We start from the raw sequence: 16,998 nt of genomic DNA on the forward strand, positions 1-16,998 counted from the left end.
CAATCGGGCCTAATGCAAACGGCACGCAAACCACAGTAAAAATTTGATTAGTCACATTTAATGAAGAATACGGCTACATCTACATATGATTGTAAGGTAAGTTGCTATGTGCTTATGATCAATAACGAATTAATTTGATAAATAATCAAACTTTATGATTAATATTACGAATCGAACCGAGTAGATAATTTTCTATATTAATACAAAACTAAAAAAAAAGTCATTAGTTAACTTTTTTTATGTAGCTCAAGTGGGTGAAAACATATTTGATAACAATCAAATAAGTGCTAAATGGGTCTTTAAACATAGAACTTCCTAAATTATTTAGAACAATATATAACAAAAACAATGAAAAATATAATTTTTGTTCTGAATTAACTGATCCACCCTCTCTCCTATTATTTTTAGGGTGTCATTTCAAGTCCTAAATAAATTATAAACAAAAACAAAGGCAAAGTTACCGAAGTCGCTTTAGACTGAAGATCAGTAGTAAGGTGGTCTTTAAGAGTAATCACAACAGGGTACTCAGAAGCTATAAAAACATGATTCTTTATAGACTTTAAACGCTTGATCAGTTGAACCGGAGTAGTCAACGTCCTATGAAAACATAACCAAAAATTCATGATCAGCATACATGAATATATGATTAGCACAATAGTCATCAAAATCTCCTTTAAGAGTTTTGATCCATTTGACTTCTTTTTAAAGACTGATTATAATTTTCTTGTTATTGTTTTCAATTACAACAGGAATGGGTGTGGGTGCACAATTGTTCTTTCTTGTGAGCCAACTCCAGGTATAAGTATTGTAAAATGGGTACCAGTACCGAATATAACTGGTACGGTACCGGAATTTACCGGTAAATTAACCAAAATACCGGTATCAAAAAATAGAAAAATGGGTACCTGTATCAAAAATAATAGGTATGGTACGGCACCGGTACCCGGTACCAAATGCTCATCCCTAGCTAACTCCTTATAATTTTGCATGTGTTGTGAGCAAGCCAAACTTAGCCGTTCAAAAGCATTAGTTAGTTTGTATTCATTTACTACTGATAATAGAAATGATTGACTTCATATATTTACCTAAAAGTTGTATACATCAAATTTTTAGATAATCTTATTCACAAAAATGAAACTGTACCTCCTCGAATAGTAAATCACATTACAGAATAAGTATGATAATACCTCAATTGCTATGTTTACTTGAGCTGTGACATATTCATATACTTCAAATAGGCATTCCAAATGATTTTCACTACGAAATCAACTAACCCACAAAAAACCGCCATTAGAGACCTTAATCGATGACCAAAGGAATGGTAAATCGAAATCTTACACAATCAAATATCAAATAAATGGGAGGAAGTGACTCTTCCCCAAGTTGCTTCATAGCTACATTAAAAGAATCATCAAAAAAGGTTAGTATATCCACAAAACAATAAACAAACAGTCTGAAATAGAAAGCCAAACAAACTTTTCTTAAGTTTACAATATCTAACCATCCTATCATCCTCGAAATTAGCTTCAAGTGAACCACCATATGCGGCATAAAACAATCTTATATCAATAGTTAAAAACTCCAAAGGATTCCTTGATGCAAATTCAGAAACAACCTTAATCTCATCAGATTCAAAAATCTCCTTGTTCGCGTCTTAAGTTATTCCCCAGGAGGTTAGAAAAGTCTCCTTTGTTTCTGTAATTTTTTCATGATTATTTTTGTATCAAAGGCTCACATAATCTTCTTCTTATGTTCTCATAAAGTGATAACAGCCTTTGTGATACATCATATAATGTTCTTTTAAAAACACTAATCATAACCCTCTGTTTAAAACAAATATAAAAAAAGTGTGTCAAAATCACAAAGGAGATACCTTAAAAATACGCCACATGTCTAGCCTTATGTTCATTTGTTATACATAATAGAAATAGATAGTAGAGCATCGGAGATTAACCTACATAGCGTTTTAGAAGCGTGGTGTTTCACACTGTTAAAATATTATTTCTTACAATCGCCTGCTAGCTTTGCATTACAAAAAAAAGCTATGCATTCAGGGAATCCATTGCGTTGAGAAAAAGAAACGCATTTGTGGAGTCCGGTAGCGGACATTTGAGTTGTTATCATGGTGAGGCCTTCAACATCTATAAAAATCGTAGTAAGAAGTAGTGAGTTTTTTATGTTGCTACAAATTAGAATTATGTTGCGGCGGGGTTATTCGCGTTAGTCTTTTGCATACCATAAAACAACATTTAATTACCTGCCATAGAGTATTTACACCTATAATATGAAGTATCAAATACCTACCAAAGGATTTATTTCTGCCAGGTTGTATAATTTCGCATTTTTAAGTTGAAGCCGCTCCTGCAAACCACGAAAATGTATATTAAAATGAATATTGAAATCCAAATCATCACTCCATGGGTTCATTAGATGTAAAAGCGTGATAACGTTGGATTAATTAATCAAAGACTCTCGTATATACATCGCATAAAAGAAAAGCAAAATTAGATGAGATCACACATCTTTTTTTACTTCTTTATTATATAATAAACATGAATTTATTTTAGTTATTCAAATATAAATCTAAATCTGATGTTCTTTTCCCCAGAATCAAACACTCGAATAAGGCGAAGTATCTACGTAAGTAAAAGGATGGGTGCAAGGCTAAACGCAATTAGTACAGGTGCACTTAATAAAGGCAAAATGATTAAGGGGCACTTATGTGACAACCCGAAACCTAGAACCTTCGTTGTGTCTTGATGCGATATACTTGTACGTTATGTGATTAGTTGAATGATTAAACTTAATGATAACGTGAACTTTTATGTGCTTTGTTTTGTGTGCATTGTATGTATATATGTATGTGTGTTATTGTGAACCGAGAACCCGACACGAAACAACAAGGAACCCGACTCGAGACCATGAGGTCTCGAGTGACTAGTAATCGGTTTTGGACCTTGGGCCGAGAACCTTTGGCCGGTTAGGCCTTTGGGCCGTGAACCCCACTCGAAACCCACTAAGGGTGCACCATTTGGAACTTGACTATAAATACACCATCCTTAGTTAACTTTGCCATTTTGTTGAAACATTACACCCACACACTCTCCTACTTCTATCTCTCACCTAAACTCTAGAACACAAACACCCCATCATTCTTGGATCTTTGGACTTGGATCGGCTCACACACACACCCGGTTGGAAGCTTTTCACACACCCTCGAAACCCATAACCGGTTAGTGTTCTTAATGCTTTGTTGAATGTTAGTGTGTTCATGTTATGTTTGTAAGATGAGATTATGTGACAATATGTTAAGATGAGTTATACATAATGTTTTGAAAAGAAATCGGTTCATGAATGTTTCTTGTTATTAGTTGAACTATACATAAATATTTGATGATGAAAATGGGTTCATTGTATGTTAAAAAGGGTGGATGATGATATTGGTTGCACTTGGATTAGATCCGAAAAGTTTGGGTGTTTATACTAAGAAAATCGGCTAATGAATATGTTTGTCAAGTAGGATGCATGCTAGTAAAATTGTATCTTGATAGTTGTTCATGATTTTGGGTGAATAAGTGGTTAATATGTTATGAACTTGTTGAATATGTGTTTGAATATGTGAAGAACACTTTGAATGATAGTTAAGAATGTGAAAACCCTTGTGATTTTGATCCATCTTTGACTAGTAACCTGATTAGGAAAACTGTTAGTGGAATGCTATTGGTAGTTTCCTGATTTGGGCCTGATTATAATGTACCATTAATCTGACCATATCTGCATCAACACGTGAACTTGACAACGACAGCTTACCGACTCGCAATCACCCGTTGCGACTCGCAACCACAGCGTTACAACTCGAGACTACGCGGTTGCGACTCGCAACCATAACAGGACAAGCCGAAACCACAGGTTACGAGTCCCGTTGCGACTCGAGACCTTAGCATGATGAACCGAGACTACGGTTGCGACACCGGTTGCGACTCGCAACCATCCATGATCAACACACAGCATGACTTGAGACCATGCTTGCGAGTCCGGTTGCGACTCACTTTTGGGCCTAAGTTAGTGGGCCGAATTTATGTGCTACTGTTGATGTGTTACTTGGGCCTGTTATCACAAGCCCAACTGTTTGGGCCTTACACTTAGACTGTGGATTGTGTTTGAATGTTAACTGTGAACTGTTACTGATTATACGTGATTGCCAAACATACTGAACATTTGTGCACTACTTGGTTCGACTCTGATTATACGTGATAACCGTGATAGGACGTTATTGAATACTTGCGACTTGATTGACTTTCTGTGATTAACTGCCGAGCAAACCGAGGTGAGTTCACACCCTTTACAAAGCATGGGATTCCCTGGGTTGGGAACGGGGTTAAGGAACGTGGGTTCCTCGTCTACCTCGGGTAGGACGTCAGCGGTTCAGGAATGTGATTCCTCGTCCGGATGGACGGATAAACGTACTAGACTAAAACTCTATCACGAAGTCCCTCCTTTTTGTATCGACTAATCGCCGGGCCAATGGCGAGCGGGTCATTAGTTAGATAGCGCTATTTAGGTCTGACAAGCCTCACACCGTGCCGCAGAGGACGGGCGTGAACTAATGGATCTGGGGCACGTCAATGATGATAGACATTGATGTTTTCAGGGCACATAAACATGACTACAGTCAGCAATCGATACGGTAACGAGTCTAGTATACACATGGGGTAGCCCCCACGGCTGGAGAGCCAGATGATGTACATGGGGTAGCCCCCACGGCCGGAGTGCCGGAGTAACTGGGAATGAACTGGTCACGTTTTTAAAACTATGGGGTAACCCCCACGGCAGGATGCCAGATAAAGTAAACTGTTTTCGAAAACAACTAAAACGAACGCCCACCCGTGAACTCACTCAACTAGTTGTTGACTCGTTACTACATGCTTTGCAGGACCATAGGTACTGAGCTGGAGCTTGCATGGAGGAGGATCGTTGTGGGACAGGGATTGTTACATGTTATGTTAAAACTTGAAAACTTTTGGAACTTATGTTATAACTTTGAACTTATGCTTCCGCTTGCAACTTAACTTGTTTGTTTTGAAACACCAATTGTGATGGTTAAACTTTTATAACTACTTATATGTTTGTTCAGTATGATTGGTGGCTGGATCCTGGTCAGTCACGCCCTCGGAGCGGGCGTTATCCGCAGGTGGATTTTGGGGGTGTGACAGATTGGTATCAGAGCCATTGGTTATAGTGAACTTGGTTTTAATAAAGGAGAAACGTTTTTGTTAAAACCAGACTATAACCGGTATAGCGCTCGACGGTCCACAACGACACTTCGCTCCTCATGCAAGGCTCGATGTTCTAGGTAATATGATGTATATTGCCTACTTGTTAGTTGCGTAGTACACTGCTCATGGTATGCTTGATTAGTATAGCTACTGTTGTTTGAACACGTGCGTGCTTACTCTGTCCTACTATCGTGCTTTCGCGAACCTCTCTCACACGTGTTACTCTTGTTATGAAGAACCATGTCTGGACGCGTTAACATGACACAAGCCCAGTTGACGGCTTTGATCAACGAACGAGTTGCCGCAGCGCTCGCAGCTGCACACGCAGGAGGTATATCCTGCAGTCCGAAATTGTTCTAGGATCATTTGGATCCTACTCTCGTGAACCAACCTTTGTGATAATCTCTGTCTTTTCTTTCACCTACCTTAGGTCAGTATGCTCAGGCACCGGTGTGCACTTTTAAGACTTTTATGGACTGTCGACCCGCAACTTTTAGCGGCACTGAAGGAGCGGTAGGTCTCCTACACTGGTTTGAGAAACTGGAGTCTGTGTTCGAAATGTGTGAATGCCCTGAAGCGCGCAGGGTGAAGTATGCTACTGGTACTCTCGAGGGTTTGGCTCTCACGTGGTGGAATGCTCAAGTGCAGATGTTAGGGTTGGTTGCTGCCAACGCCACCCCATGGGAAAACTTCAAGGAAATGATCAGGGAGGAATACTGCAGTCGTGACGACATTCACAAACTGGAAGATGAGTTCTACAATCTTAAGATGTCAGGGTCAGAAATTGAGGCATACACTAAGAGATCGCATGAGCTTGCCTTGTTGTGTCCTACTATGGTGGATCCTCCCTACAAGCGAATTGAACTCTATCTCAAGGGCTTGGTGCCAGAGATCCAAAGTCATGTGACTTCAGCGAGGTTGACTACTATCCAGCAGGTTGTACAGTTGGCTCACCGTCTCACTGACCAAGCGGTGGAGCAGAACAAGTTACCGAAGCGTATAGGTGCTGCAACTACTTCTGGTGCTTCTAGTGGGGATAAACGGAAATGGGATGGAACTTCAAGCAGGGGTTCAACATCAGTGCAAACTCAGTCTCAGCAGAGAAAGACGGACGATCACAAGAGCCCCAGTCAGCAGTCGTCTGGTGGTCAAAGTCATGGTGGATACAAGGGGAATCACCCCAAGTGCAATCGCTGCAGCCTACACCACAGTGGGCCATGCACCAGGGGCAACTGTCATCGATGCAACAAGCCTGGTCATGTTGCAAAGGATTGCAGAAGCGCATACCCCGTCAACCAGAATCGTCAGCAACCTCAGCAGAACCAGCGACAGCAGCAGGGTAACAACAAAGGGTGCTTTCAGTGTGGAGCTGAAGGCCACTTCAAGAAGGATTGTCCCCAACTGAACCAGAACAACAACAATCAGGGGAATGGTAACAATGGGAACAACAACAACAATGGTGCTAGGGGACGTGTGTTCGTGATTGGTCAAGGTGAAGCAAGGAATGATCCCAACGTGGTGACGGGTAAGTTCCTTCTCGACGACTTTTATGTTACAGTCTTATTTGATTCGGGTGCCGATACTAGCTATGTGTCACTAGAAGTTAGTAAGATGCTTAAGCGTATTCCTACACCCCTGAGCAACAAGCACACCGTAGAGCTAGCTAATGGTAAGAGTTTGGAAGCCTCGCACGTAGTCAAGGGTTGCCAGCTTATTCTCGCTAATCAGACCTTCGCTATCGATCTTATTCCTATTGTCTTGGGTAGTTTCGACGTTGTCATTGGGATGGATTGGTTATCCCAACACCGAGCAGAGATTCTTTGCAACGAGAAGATCGTTCGTATTCCTGGTTTAGGTAGTGAACCTCTCATGATTCGTGGCGACAAGAGAAGTGCTGTTGAGAACATCATCTCTCTTCTTAAGGCTCAGAAATGCTTACGAAAGGGCCACACTGCGATTTTGGCTTTAGTTACTGATACCACAGAAAAGGAGAAGAAGTTAGAAGATTTTCCCGTTGTACGCGACTATCCTGAGGTATTCCCTGAGGAATTACCTGGTCTTCCGCCCCATCGCCAAGTCGAGTTTCAGATTGATTTAGCTCCTGGAGCCGCGCCTGTAGCCCGTGCACCTTATCGTTTAGCGCCATCAGAGTTGGAAGAACTCTCCACGCAACTACAAGAACTCTTGGATAAGGGTTTTATTCGTCCTAGCTCATCGCCTTGGGGAGCTCCAGTACTTTTTGTGAAAAAGAAGGATGGTACCTTCAGAATGTGTATCGACTATCGCGAACTCAACAAGGTGACTGTGAAGAATCGTTATCCTCTACCGCGTATTGACGACTTGTTCGACCAGTTGCAGGGGTCGAGCTACTATTCGAAGATCGATTTGAGATCGGGATATCACCAGCTGAGAGTTCGGGAAGAGGATGTCTCTAAGACGGCTTTTAGGACTCGATATGGGCACTATGAGTTTCTGGTCATGCCGTTTGGGCTGACGAACGCACCGGCAGTTTTTATGGATTTGATGAATCGAGTGTGCAAACCGTACCTGGACAAGTTTGTTATAGTCTTCATCGACGACATCCTGATCTATTCTAAGAGTAAAGAAGAGCACGAACAGCATCTACGACTTATTTTGGAACTCCTTCGGAAGGAACAGCTTTACGCAAAATTCTCGAAATGCGACTTCTGGCTTCGTGAAGTCCATTTCCTAGGGCATGTGGTGAACAAGGATGGGATTCACGTTGATCCATCCAAAGTGGAATCTATTAAGAACTGGCCTGCGCCTCGCACACCAAAGGAAATTCGCCAATTTTTGGGATTGGCAGGATATTACAGGAGATTCATTAAGGATTTTTCTAAGATCGCGCAGCCTCTCACCTTACTAACGCAGAAAGGCGTTGTTTATCATTGGGGAAATGCACAAGAGTTAGCTTTTCAGCATCTAAAGGATAGACTTTGCAGTGCACCTATCCTTTCACTGCCAGAAGGCACAGACGATTTTGTGGTTTACTGTGATGCATCAATTCAAGGTCTTGGTTGTGTATTGATGCAACGAGATAAAGTCATAGCTTACGCCTCACGACAACTTAAAGTTCACGAGAAGAACTACACGACACATGATTTAGAGCTGGGAGCGGTTGTTTTCGCACTTAAGTTATGGCGGCATTACCTTTACGGAACCAAGTGCGCCATCTACACCGACCACAGAAGTTTAGAACACATATTCAAACAGAAGGAACTGAATATGCGGCAGCGACGATGGGTCGAGCTGCTGAATGATTACGAGTGCTCTATCAGGTATCACCCGGGCAAGGCCAATGTAGTGGCGGACGCCCTGAGTCGAAAGGACACTACGCCTAAGCGTGTAAGAGCTTTACAACTCACGATACATTCTAGTCTACCTTCGCAAATACGAGCTGCTCAGATAGAAGCACTGAAACCAGAAAACGTTAGAGCAGAAGCTCTACGCGGGTCAAGGCAACGCTTAGAACAGAAGGAAGACGGTGCTTATTATGTAACAGGACGCATTTGGGTCCCACTCTATGGCGATTTACGAGAACTTGTGATGGATGAAGCGCACAAATCTCGCTACTCGGTACACCCTGGTTCGGACAAGATGTACCACGATATTAAAACTACGTATTGGTGGCCTAGCATGAAGGCCCACATAGCAACTTACGTCAGCAAGTGTTTGACTTGTGCGCGAGTCAAGACGGAATATCAGAAACCTTCAGGCCTACTTCAGCAACCAGAGATACCACAATGGAAATGGGAGCAAATTTCCATGGATTTCGTTACTGGCCTACCTAGATCCCAGCGCGGAAACGATACTATCTGGGTGATCGTGGATCGACTCACGAAATCCGCACACTTTTTGGCAATCAAGGAAACAGATAAGTTCTCCACTCTGGCGGAGATATACCTCAAGGAAGTTGTTTCGAGGCACGGGGTGCCCACTTCTATTATCTCTGATCGAGATGCACGTTTTACTTCGGAACTGTGGCAGGCAATGCACAAGTCTTTTGGCTCACGTCTAGATATGAGCACAGCGTATCACCCACAGACGGACGGGCAGTCCGAGCGAACTATTCAGACCTTAGAAGACATGCTTCGTGCATGTGTAATCGACTTTGGCAACAGCTGGGAAAGGCATCTGCCACTCGTGGAATTCTCGTATAATAACAGCTACCACACCAGCATTAAAGCTGCTCCGTTTGAGGCATTGTACGGACGTAAATGCCGGTCACCCCTCTGTTGGGCAGAGGTGGGGGATAGTCAGATCACTGGTCCAGAACATGTGGTAGACACTACTGAGCGGATTGCTCAAATACGACAACGCATGGCGGCCGCTCGTGACCGTCAGAAGGCCTACGCCGATAAGGGCAGGAAACCACTTGAGCTCCAGGTTGGGGAGCGGGTATTACTCAAAGTTTCACCCTGGAAGGGTGTGGTTCGTTTTGGTAAACGAGGAAAACTCAACCCACGATACGTTGGACCTTTCGAAATCCTTGAGAAAATAGGCAAGGTGGCCTACAGACTGAAATTACCAGCAGAACTCGGTGCAGTTCACAACGTTTTCCATGTGTCAAATCTGAAGAAGTGTCTGTCAGATGAGACGCACGTAGTTCCTCTGAAGGAACTCACGATCGATGAACAGTTGAAATTCGTCGAAGAACCTGTCGAGATCACGGACCGGGATGTTAAGGTCCTCAAGAACACTAGAATACCTCTTGTTCGAGTTCGTTGGAACTCACGTCGCGGCCCAGAGTTTACCTGGGAGCGCGAAGATCGGATGAAACAAAAGTATCCCCAACTGTTTGAGAACAGTACAAACGCTACTGAGGCTGAAGCTACGGAATTTCGGGACGAAATTCCAGATCAACGGGGGGTGGATGTGACACCCCAGGATAACCGGGAAAACCTTGCAACCTAACTAGCTTCCTCAGTGAGTGCCGTCAAATTTCGGGACGAAATTTCTTTCAACTTGGGGATGATGTGACAACCCGAAACCTAGAACCTTCGTTGTGTCTTGATGCGATATACTTGTACGTTATGTGATTAGTTGAATGATTAAACTTAATGATAACGTGAACTTTTATGTGCTTTGTTTTGTGTGCATTGTATGTATATATGTATGTGTGTTATTGTGAACCGAGAACCCGACACGAAACAACAAGGAACCCGACTCGAGACCATGAGGTCTCGAGTGACTAGTAATCGGTTTTGGACCTTGGGCCGAGAACCTTTGGCCGGTTAGGCCTTTGGGCCGTGAACCCCACTCGAAACCCACTAAGGGTGCACCATTTGGAACTTGACTATAAATACACCATCCTTAGTTAACTTTGCCATTTTGTTGAAACATTACACCCACACACTCTCCTACTTCTATCTCTCACCTAAACTCTAGAACACAAACACCCCATCATTCTTGGATCTTTGGACTTGGATCGGCTCACACACACACCCGGTTGGAAGCTTTTCACACACCCTCGAAACCCATAACCGGTTAGTGTTCTTAATGCTTTGTTGAATGTTAGTGTGTTCATGTTATGTTTGTAAGATGAGATTATGTGACAATATGTTAAGATGAGTTATACATAATGTTTTGAAAAGAAATCGGTTCATGAATGTTTCTTGTTATTAGTTGAACTATACATAAATATTTGATGATGAAAATGGGTTCATTGTATGTTAAAAAGGGTGGATGATGATATTGGTTGCACTTGGATTAGATCCGAAAAGTTTGGGTGTTTATACTAAGAAAATCGGCTAATGAATATGTTTGTCAAGTAGGATGCATGCTAGTAAAATTGTATCTTGATAGTTGTTCATGATTTTGGGTGAATAAGTGGTTAATATGTTATGAACTTGTTGAATATGTGTTTGAATATGTGAAGAACACTTTGAATGATAGTTAAGAATGTGAAAACCCTTGTGATTTTGATCCATCTTTGACTAGTAACCTGATTAGGAAAACTGTTAGTGGAATGCTATTGGTAGTTTCCTGATTTGGGCCTGATTATAATGTACCATTAATCTGACCATATCTGCATCAACACGTGAACTTGACAACGACAGCTTACCGACTCGCAATCACCCGTTGCGACTCGCAACCACAGCGTTACAACTCGAGACTACGCGGTTGCGACTCGCAACCATAACAGGACAAGCCGAAACCACAGGTTACGAGTCCCGTTGCGACTCGAGACCTTAGCATGATGAACCGAGACTACGGTTGCGACACCGGTTGCGACTCGCAACCATCCATGATCAACACACAGCATGACTTGAGACCATGCTTGCGAGTCCGGTTGCGACTCACTTTTGGGCCTAAGTTAGTGGGCCGAATTTATGTGCTACTGTTGATGTGTTACTTGGGCCTGTTATCACAAGCCCAACTGTTTGGGCCTTACACTTAGACTGTGGATTGTGTTTGAATGTTAACTGTGAACTGTTACTGATTATACGTGATTGCCAAACATACTGAACATTTGTGCACTACTTGGTTCGACTCTGATTATACGTGATAACCGTGATAGGACGTTATTGAATACTTGCGACTTGATTGACTTTCTGTGATTAACTGCCGAGCAAACCGAGGTGAGTTCACACCCTTTACAAAGCATGGGATTCCCTGGGTTGGGAACGGGGTTAAGGAACGTGGGTTCCTCGTCTACCTCGGGTAGGACGTCAGCGGTTCAGGAATGTGATTCCTCGTCCGGATGGACGGATAAACGTACTAGACTAAAACTCTATCACGAAGTCCCTCCTTTTTGTATCGACTAATCGCCGGGCCAATGGCGAGCGGGTCATTAGTTAGATAGCGCTATTTAGGTCTGACAAGCCTCACACCGTGCCGCAGAGGACGGGCGTGAACTAATGGATCTGGGGCACGTCAATGATGATAGACATTGATGTTTTCAGGGCACATAAACATGACTACAGTCAGCAATCGATACGGTAACGAGTCTAGTATACACATGGGGTAGCCCCCACGGCTGGAGAGCCAGATGATGTACATGGGGTAGCCCCCACGGCCGGAGTGCCGGAGTAACTGGGAATGAACTGGTCACGTTTTTAAAACTATGGGGTAACCCCCACGGCAGGATGCCAGATAAAGTAAACTGTTTTCGAAAACAACTAAAACGAACGCCCACCCGTGAACTCACTCAACTAGTTGTTGACTCGTTACTACATGCTTTGCAGGACCATAGGTACTGAGCTGGAGCTTGCATGGAGGAGGATCGTTGTGGGACAGGGATTGTTACATGTTATGTTAAAACTTGAAAACTTTTGGAACTTATGTTATAACTTTGAACTTATGCTTCCGCTTGCAACTTAACTTGTTTGTTTTGAAACACCAATTGTGATGGTTAAACTTTTATAACTACTTATATGTTTGTTCAGTATGATTGGTGGCTGGATCCTGGTCAGTCACGCCCTCGGAGCGGGCGTTATCCGCAGGTGGATTTTGGGGGTGTGACAACTTAATATTATATACATTTGAAAAACAACAATACATTTCACGAAGACACATACATTTTGAGTTAAATAAAATAAAAGAAAACCCATCACTTGCAAAATGCGATAGAGTAAACCCACTATTTGAGCAACATGGTAGAGATAATTGTTGTAACTTAACTTTATGTATGGATGTTTTCACAAATTTGAACACTTATAAGTTAAAAAGTCTTTGTTATTTTTTTTACCCAAATAACTTTCTTCGATAGTTTTAGTTTATAATTGATTTACATACTTTTTCAATTGTTTTGTTAGAATCATACATAGTTTATACCTGGACAAAATCATCCACATGAAGGTCCGATAGAAGGGGTCCGTACCAATTATCTCTTTTTTCTTTTCAAAACACTCGCAAAAACCCTTGATTTTTAAGACTTCCCAAGCTCTTTCGACCTCCCACAATACCTCGGTAGCTCCAACAATGCCAAATCTACCATTAATCACCAGAAACTATTACAAACTCAGCTCCAACTGCACCCTATGGAATCTCTTAGGGTCCTTAATAATACAAAGAAACAAAAAATCCATTTAACTGAAGGTAAAAAATAATTCTCAATAGATGGTTAAGAGTCTTCAAAAGGTTTTTACCTGACTTCAAAAACAATAACTGGCTTAAGCATAGGCATACCTATCTCCACACATAGACTTATAAGGTTTCTATTCTTTGCAAACCATAAGCTGCTTCAATGAAGAAAACAGTTTTGAACATTTATTTTTAAGATGATGGCGTTAGTCTACAATCTACACAAGTACAAAAATTCAGCAAAAAAATACATGTACCTGAAAATGTGAATTAATTAGAATTACCATTGAGCAAAGTCTCAGGAGATTTAGTAAACACTCAACACTTTTCATCTTTATCATCACCACAACAACATATCAATCTACTGCCATCAACACGGTATCCCCTATTTACAATCCTAATCACTTCGCATAATTTCTCCAAACAAAGAAGTTTAACATCAGTTTAAGATGTCAGTTTGTTACCTTCTTTAAAGGCAACTGTGTGTGACGGCATTTAGATGCTTTCTGGGGGATGCTGGGTTGCTGAACAAATATGAAACAGACGGACATGTTGCGCCACTGTAGTTACCGTTGTTGTCTTCGGCGCCAGTACATGTAGCGCCACTATGGATCCGATGAGCATGGAATGAGTCATAAGTTTATTTCCCTGGTAAAAATAACAAAACGCGTGTAAAAATCAGTACAAACTAATGAAAAATGTTTTAGAAGATATATATGTATAAAATCATATTCTTAGCACCTATTATTAATCAAACCTTTATCCCATAAAATTGTAATTATTTTATTCTACATCTGAGCCAACCTCGTTGCATCCTCTTTCTTAGATGTGAATATACACACACTGGTTTAAGATATTAATCAAATATTGTATATTAATCAAATTAATATATTAATTTAATACACGGGTCGCTCTTAGATGTAATTATTTTATTGGGATTTATTTAATACAAAAATCAGATTAATATATTAATCAAATTTTGTATATTAAACGTTAAGCTTTTATCTACTGGTTTAAGATTATACACACAATACAATATTTTTCATAATCTTTAGTTATTTTATATTATAATAAAATCTTCGGTGAAAATATTTGTATAATTATTAATGATTAGTTTTCACACTTTTTTAAAAAGTTGGTATTGAATCTTCATGGTACAATGTTCCCATGAAGCATGGTGCATTTAATAATAACAGTTTGTTAGCTTATATAAAGGATATGCATGATGAGGTTCCTATTGTGGTGATTATATTTGTCTATGAATTTAAAGACATCTTTCTTTATTTAGGGTAATATTTTATTAAAAAATATATATATATTTTTTGGGTTCTGTAATATATAAAATGTATGACAAAGTTTTCAGACGGTTGGTAATTATACTTCTGAGATTATTGTGTTACCAAAAAAATGTATTTGTAATGCTAGCAAGTAAGACAAACAGTTGTTACTTGTGCAAATTAGTTGTTGAAGTGAGTATTCTATACGTCTAATTATATTTTTAAGGAATAATGAAATTTAATAATCCCAATTTTTAGCAGTTGGCCGGCAACGGACCCAACTTCAAAAATAGTCACTGACGGTCCCAACTTTTGACATTTTGTAAAACATTGAACCCTTGCTAACACCGTCCAAGGGATGTTAGTGGTGACCGCCAGTGGTCCAATGTTTGAAGTTGGGACCACCCTCTCCTACTCTCCCAGCAAGGGTCCAATGTTTTACAAAATGTCAAAAGTTGGGACCGCCAGTGGTTATTTTTGAAGTTGGGTCCGTTGTCGGCCAACTGGTGAAAGTTGGGATTATTAAATTCCATTATTCCTATTTTTAGTGATGTGATTATGACATATGTTAGACATTAAACCCTATATAAAGAAGCAACATGGTTATGCATTGGTGGGTTGTAACTTGTGCTTGGGGAGTGTTTCAAAAAAAAACCTTGATGTTTCTGCTATGTGGTCTTGTACATTATGCTTGAAGAGTCTGTTGTGTTGTTAGGTGTTGTAAGTGATGTTAAATGGTTAACGTGTCTTCCACCTGTCTTCCTTCTCAACTCCTTCCAAGCACAATAGAGAGAGAAAAGCTTTCACCAACCCGTGCTACACAAAGCAGATCTGTCATATGAGAGAGGGGGAGATATGGAAGTCGATTAAAAAGGATCTGAAACAAAGTTTAGGCTTCCAATGAAGACGACATCTTTCCACTGCCACCACAACCCCTTTCTTTTCTCTCTGTTCGTCCAACAACACGTCATTAGTAAGGAATAGAGAGAGACTAAGAGAGAGAAAGGGTGCGCAAAGAGAGATAGAGAGGTCGGAGACGAGAATTAGAGGGACTACGCGACGGCAACAATGGTGGTTGATGGTTAGTATTCGGGGTTCCGCCACACGTGTTGGCGGAGATGGTGGAATCGGCGGCGATTTGGGAATTCTTGGAGTGGATCTTGCGGCGGCTGTGACTCAACCAGCAGCGACAACGAATTTTTGTGGTGTAATTCTGAAGTAAAATTACCCTCGAGTAAGTTTATTAGCTCGATTACAAAATGATATGTTACTTACATTTTTGGTTTGTTGTTAAATTTCTTGTAAAAGTCAAGCGTGCGTTGTTGTTGATATGAAACCGAAGCTTGATTATTTCTAAAGGTAGGGAGTTTGTACTTTGATAGTTTGATTCGTTGCAATCTTTGCTTGATATTTGTCGATTCTGATCAATTAATAATACCGATTTAAAGTACAAATAGCAAATCAAAGTTCTTCAAATCGTTAAGTAACTTCATTCTCCTTCTTTGCTGAATGATTTTGCCCTATCATCTGCAGGTAATTTGTGTTTTTAATCCTGCTATTTGAAATGAAAGCTTGCATGTGAAAAAATTTATTATGTAGTTGAATTTGTTGTTTGTTTGTCATTGAGTTTGATTCTATCAAACCCTAGCTGGACGAAATGATCTAGAAATGTAAATACTTGATGTATTGATCATCTGAAGTTGATAGTGCAGGACGATTCATTTTGAGAGACAAAAAGGCCTAAATCAACTCATTGCCTCATTTAATGGTTGTATGGAAGTTATGTAAAGCATTGCTCATAGGTTTACTAGCTGAAGCCCACTGTCCTCATAGGTTTAGCATTTAGGAACACAGATCAGGGGAAAGGATTTTTATTTATTTATTTTGTTTTTATAACTTCAAAAAACATGGTGGGAATTTCAAAAAAAATGGAATAAAGGTGGTGTTGTGTCGTGACCAAGAAGAAAGGAAAGAAAAATTACGATGGTGTTGGTAAAGTTTGATGCAACTGGAGTAGTGTGTTGCAAGTTATAAAAAATGTCATGGGAGTTGTAAGAGGACAACGTTTGTTGTTATAGAATGGATTTTATTATTATACAACTTAAAAAGTATTTGTGTTGAAAATGTCCGGTATAAAATAATATTATCGTCACGTCTCCGTTGTAACATATAGGTTGAAACATGTTCGCTAAGAAATCCCGGCCGCAACGCGGCGGGTGTTAAACCTAGTTTTATATTAAAAAGGAAAAAAAGGGTTTAGCCTGATACGATTAAAACTGGTTTTAACTCACATGGTTAGGGCGAGTATCAAAAATGAATAATTAAACCGAAAATAGCCAAGTTATGTGTTTTGTGATAGCCAACTTTTAAAATTCGGTTATGACTATGTATATAGATAA

At 40.6% G+C, this 16,998-nt stretch overlaps 2 long non-coding RNA genes across 3 annotated transcripts; one reads left to right on the forward strand and one right to left on the reverse strand.

Moving 5' to 3' along the window:
* Positions 1–467: 467 nt before the first annotated feature.
* Positions 468–13,439, reverse strand: LOC110877867. 2 transcript variants are annotated; one of them, XR_002557349.2, is made up of 6 exons: positions 13,388–13,439; positions 13,074–13,297; positions 2,305–2,361; positions 1,339–1,394; positions 1,188–1,269; positions 468–597 (listed from the first exon to the last, which is right to left on the reverse strand). It is a non-coding gene; the product is annotated as an uncharacterized LOC110877867 (long non-coding RNA). The 2 variants fall into 2 exon arrangements; XR_002557348.2 differs by having other exon boundaries at positions 1,188–1,394.
* A 1,926-nt stretch (positions 13,440–15,365) lies between these two features.
* On the forward strand, positions 15,366–16,694 carry LOC110877868. Its single transcript, XR_002557350.2, has 2 exons — positions 15,366–15,833; positions 16,312–16,694. It is a non-coding gene; the product is annotated as an uncharacterized LOC110877868 (long non-coding RNA).
* The last annotated feature ends 304 nt before the right edge of the window (positions 16,695–16,998 follow it).

The sequence above is a fragment of the Helianthus annuus genome, chromosome 9 (assembly GCF_002127325.2).
Source record: "Helianthus annuus cultivar XRQ/B chromosome 9, HanXRQr2.0-SUNRISE, whole genome shotgun sequence".
Taxonomy (NCBI): domain Eukaryota; kingdom Viridiplantae; phylum Streptophyta; class Magnoliopsida; order Asterales; family Asteraceae; genus Helianthus; species Helianthus annuus.